Source organism: Dreissena polymorpha, chromosome 1, assembly GCF_020536995.1.
Source record: "Dreissena polymorpha isolate Duluth1 chromosome 1, UMN_Dpol_1.0, whole genome shotgun sequence".
Lineage (NCBI taxonomy): Eukaryota > Metazoa > Mollusca > Bivalvia > Myida > Dreissenidae > Dreissena > Dreissena polymorpha.
Window position 1 is genome coordinate 30,024,260 of NC_068355.1, and position 5,838 is coordinate 30,030,097.

The 5,838-nt window shown below is 36.7% G+C and overlaps 1 long non-coding RNA gene across 1 annotated transcript; it reads left to right on the forward strand.

The window, feature by feature from the left end:
* Positions 1 to 2,078: 2,078 nt before the first annotated feature.
* LOC127874983 (uncharacterized) lies at positions 2,079 to 4,492 on the forward strand. Its single transcript, XR_008047202.1, has 4 exons — positions 2,079 to 2,251; positions 2,662 to 2,786; positions 3,487 to 3,617; positions 4,316 to 4,492. It is a non-coding gene; the product is annotated as an uncharacterized LOC127874983 (long non-coding RNA).
* Positions 4,493 to 5,838: the final 1,346 nt, after the last annotated feature.

The following is a 5,838-nucleotide window of genomic DNA, read 5'->3' on the forward strand; positions in this document are numbered from 1 at the left end:
AAAAAACTTTAAAAAAGTACGCCCCGCCTGCACTGGAGTTTCGTTTCGGAAATGCTTATAAACGAAACTTACCATTAAGGCGGAAAGTGTCGTCCCTAATGAGCCTGTGCGGACTGCACAGGCTGCTATGTGGTTATTTTTAATGAACAAGAATTACGCTCTATTTTCTCTAAACGAGTCATCTGACCAACAATAAACAAACTCTTTGGATAGTTCATACTGATACATATAGTGAGTTTTATTTTTATTTTCTTTAAACATTTAGGCTGACTATGTTTTCACTGTTTTCATTTTTTGAACTTATTTTTAAAAAATGTACTTTTGCACTTATTTGAATATGTTAAGTGAATTATTTATATTTTCTTCATTTTTTTGTTAAATATGTGTTATTTCTTATTATATTTATATATAATTTTCATATAATTTTCGTTTTTATTACATTACTCTGATTTTATTCAATAATTTATATTTTTAGTTCTTGCAGTATTATTGTCAACTAGTTAAAGTTTGCAATTTGTTTTATCTGCAGCCTACGAACTTTGGCTGAAGGCGGGGTCAGCGAGTACGCTGAATCATGACGTCACCGCTGTAGAATCCATGACGATCACGTGCAGTGACGGGACGGACCAAATCACCAACAGTTACAAGGTGGACATTTCGGACGCGGTACGTGTACATTTAAGCGGCGCTCTGGGAAAACGGGGCTTAATGCAAGTGCGTACAGTGTCGTCTGAGATTAGCCTCTGCAGTCCGCTTGTACGGCATTTTACTTTTAAAGCCCCATTACTACTCAAAATCAACGAAAATTTTGTACAATATTTCGTAAAATAAAGTTGAACAATTAAAAATCAGTGTTCCTAATGGCAATTGCCGAAATTTCAACGCCAGATGTGGTCTGGTAAAATAGATGTTTGTAGACACAAAATGCTCGTTTTTATTATTGTTTTGCATATTTAATTCCATTTTAGTTTCCCGCAACGATATGTATTCATACAACACATTAACACTAACATGGTACCATTTTAGTGTTCGTGTTTCGTATGAATAGATATATTTGCGGGAAATTAAAATGGAATTAATTGTGTCACAAATAAATAAAAACGAGCATTTTTTTATCTACAAAAATATATGTTATCATATGACATCTAGCGTTAAAATTGTGGCTATCGCTTTAAGGAACACTGATTGCTTAGGTGTTAACTTTATTTTACGAAATACTTTATGAAATTGTCTTTGATTTTGAACGTTATAGAGGCTTTAAAGAAATTCTCTTTTTTATCAACAAATCCTGTTAAAGCGGAAAGTATCGTCCCTGATCAGCCTCTGCAGACAAGACAGATAAATCTGGTGCGACACTTAACGCACATGCATTAAGCCCCGTTTTACCCATGCGCGGCTCATTTCTTTATCGAATTCACCGGTATTCTCTCCTACATGAGCACCGCAATCGGAAGACCGCATGAACGCAGTGTTTCGGAGTAGCTCGGTCTGTCGGTCCGTTGATGTGTCCGGAAAGCAGCGTCCAATACATCCCTAAGCTATGGACGGTTGCATTTGGTCAATGCAATGACAGATATATGAAATAATTCACATTTGTGGATCGCCAAAGCGTGGCGGGCGAAAGGTGAGGGCGGGGCGGGGCGGGGGAGGGGAGGCGTGAGGATTGCGGTACAGGAGACGTTCGATTCCAGACATAGAAGTTGTGTATTTTAGTTCCCGATGTGAAGCAAACGGTATAATGAAGAAAAGCGTTTGTTTTAAGAAAATATGGCCTGATATTGCTTGGACAACATTGAAAAAACTAACTTTTTATATATTTGACGATTTTCTAAAGTTGTGACAGTGATTTCAAAAATAAAATAATAATGGATATAACTGAGCGAAAACACTATGGACATAGATATAAGCTATATATTCCGTTTGTAAGGGCGTAGACTTAGATATTATAGCATACATCATGGGATACATTACACAAGTTGTTTTTTTACCTCTCTATATAAAAAATAATTCTTAAGATATGGCATATGCTTTACTTTCAAATTGAAAAAAAAGAGTAAATCTTCATTAAAGGCCCCCGTTCTAACCAATTTTGCCGGTACTTCCGGTCCACTGGGTGACCTATCGCCAGTGGGCACTTCCGTACATCAGTTCACCGTTACCGACCAGGATGACGCTATTTCCTGTTCCATCAACGCGCCGGAGAGTGCAAAGTTTGGCATCACCAAGGTGGATACCGCTACCGGAGCTCAACGTAAGTTTGGTGACGTCATTACGTTAATGTGCAGACGTCGTTACGTTAGTTTGGTGACGGTAATACGTAAGTTTAGTGACGTTATTTTAATGATGATGATGATTGTGATAGTGGTGAATCCATTAAAATGGTCATGATGATTGTTATAGTGGTTTTGTTGATGAGGAGTAGGAATATAATTATCAGTATACTGCTGCAGCTGCTGCTTATGATGATGATGTTATAGTGATGATGATGATGATGAGTAGGAGGAGGAGGAGGAGGAGGAGGAGGAGGTGGATGTTGATGATGATGAGGAGAAGGTGGATGAATTTTTGTTAATGCGAGTGTCAAAGAGATGCTAAAATTGTTTAAATATCGGTGACACCTTTTGCTAAGCCATCATGGTTAATTAGGTGCTTTTTTTAAAGGGTTCGACGTCAAGACGATTGCCCTGCTTGATTAAGACTCTGCTACGAGTTAAACGATCACCGTCACGTGCACTGATGCTATCAACACTGTGACGTCATCAAGGACCATCAATATAGCCGATGACGTAAGCATAATAAAAATGAATAACTGAAAAACGATTTAATCATTTGTTAAAACATGTTTTCGAATAAGTTAATCGTTTATCGTTTATTATTTAGTAAAAACTGTTTACTGAAGTCGATGTGAACGTTTAGCGTTTAAACTTTTGACAAAAAACATGTGTTTTGCACTGTCATAATTTTTCTCAATATACATTCTAGCACTCATTCCGTTGTAATTGGTATTCCACTGTTCGAAAAGTACGTCGGTCGGTCGCAATAGTGATACATCGATTTTGTCCGGATTCCTCGGTTAGATAGATCTCAACAATCGTGATACATGGAGTATTTCCGGAATCGTCCGTAAGATAAATTTATGCAATAAATCGCCTGATGATTCAAAGTTGGTCGGTCGGTCCCTTATCAATTTCTTTTCCCTTCGATATCAAGAGAACGCTTGGACTTACGATCATCAAAATGGGTATGCTGGTTACATATGACGCCCTAAATTTTTAAGGCAAAAAAGTCAAATGTAAATGTCACAGAAGCTTGGAAGATGAAATTCGTATATAAACCTGTAAAGAAATGATTCTATGGTTTGACGTCGCGGTCCTGCATATTTTTAGAACGTCATGTGTTACTCTTCTGTTTTCGCTATTGCTTCAAACAGGTAATGACGTTTCCAGATTTATAAGAAGATCACAATAAACCTACATATTTCTTTAGAAACCGGTTTTTACCGGACTTCCCGCTACGCTGTCGCCGGCGCTTGCCGACGGATTGCTGACGGGGCGTCACTTCGCACGTTCAGCGTCACGGACGCCAACGACCAGAGTTTCATAACTTGCTCAATTTAGGTAAGTAATTTCTGGGATTACTATATAAAAATCGTTATAGTGAGTATAATCGTAAAATTCTGGAAATATCAACTATAGATTTTGTATGTAAATTGTATAATTACTATTACTTTTTATACACCCATCAAGTACACAAACAATGAAAAAAAGAACACGGGCTGTTTGTTTTTTAAGTGTTTTTTTACATGTAAACTTCAACAAAAAGCTTTTGCTATTGAGACTAAACATATAAATACCAGTACAAAAAAGCAAATGGGAAAAGAACTTGACAGTAAGAAAACTTTGAAAAAGCATTAACTTTAAAGTAAACTTGTTGATATAGTGTTCTTTTGTTCAACTCATGACTGCATAAAAATAAATACCGGTATTTTCACAATTGGCGCAGTAATGTGTGCAAATAAGAAGCTTTCTTATTTATTGTGCATTAAAATCTATTACCAACCGAAACCAATAAACATCCAATTATCCTCTATGTGAGAATGCCGTGGTGTTATAGATATGGTGTCCGCCTAGCGACAGGGCGTTCATATGTGCGATCCCCAATGTGGGAGTTCTCATTATATCCTCCCAAAGACACCAAGTACTGGATCTCACCAGGAATCGGACTCGATAGAGTTTGAATAACCTTTAGATTCTCGATGCATTCGAGCAACAATAAATAGGTGTAAAGGTACAGGTATCGCCTCCTTACGCCACAGGCGCCACAGGACAGCTTCTTCAACGTGGTTCCTGGCACGGCGCCGACATTTGCCATCTGGGTGAAAGCCGGCGTGAAGTTGGACGCGGCGACGTCACCTCTCCTCGTTAACGTTCAGTGCGTTGATGACAGATCGCCGGCGAATATCATAACCGAAACGTTCACGGTTCCCTTACTTGATAAGGTACCATACAAACCATTTTATTTGTCGGAATTAATTTCGTGATTTTTTGTTTTAAAAATGTCTTTTCCTTAGACACGTTAATCTGTGAAGTACTGCGAAGTCCATATTATACGGTCTACTCTAATTTTCGTGGACTTCGTGGGTTCTCAATCACGCAGTTAACTGTTCAAAGAACGTTTACTTCTCCCTTACTTGAGAAGGTACTTCGAAATCATTTTTATCCTATAACCAGATGAAAATCGATACTATAACAACGATCTTATAAACTTAAGCTTTATACTATCGCTATTTTTAGATCAGATTTGGGATATTCCAAAAAATGGAGAATACGTTTTTGTCAATTACGGAAAGATAAAATCGTCATAAAATGCGATGTTTTATAATTATTAATGGAAAAGGGGATGAAATAATAGAATAAATAGAATACTATGTGAGTTTTGAATAAATATCAAGTTTATCATGCTCGGCTCGAACCATGGTAGCGCGAGGCGTGCATGGTTCAAAGCCTCGCGTGATAAACTTGATCTTTATCCAAAACTCACATAATATTCTCTTTATATTTGTGGCCATGATATTTTGTTGCCTAAAAATACATTTTCATACGCAGGTCAATTTGTGGATTTTCAATTTAGGAAGAAATGTTGAAATGTAGTCGGTCATTTTCCGAAGTTTTTGTGTTAAATTCGTGGATCGGTAAACCCACAAAATCAACGAACATTAACCCATTTATGCCTAACGTCTAGAAAAAAAATGCCTTGGCAAACAGCGTTGACCCAGATGAAACGCCGCATGATGCGGCGTCTCATCAGGGTCTGCGCTGTTTGCTTAAATGATTTTTTGTAAGACCTATTCTAAATATAGAAATAAATATACTAGACATCCCTAATTTTGGAAATAAATTGATCCAATTTGGAAGGATGGGAGAGTCCACTACGCATAAATGGGTTAATGTATCACAAATAATAATCAGTGTACTTCATTTGTCTCGCAATATTATAGTGCTCACAAAATATTGTCCATCCGAATCTGTGACATCTTCATATTCGTTATATTGTGATATTGTTTTTTAAAAGCCTGATATTTTAGACAAAAAATTAATACATACGTTATTTTAATCATCTGTATTTTCAAGAACATTTTTTTCTCAAAAATTGAAAATCAACATATCCTTTTTTTAAAGTAACATAAATACTCAAACTCAACGAATATTTCGCAAAATATTTCGTAAAATAAAGTTAACCCATACGAAATCAGTGTTCCTTATAGCAATAGCGAAATTTTCAACGCTATATATGGTATGGTAACATAGATTTAATGAGATACAAAATGCTCGTTATTAC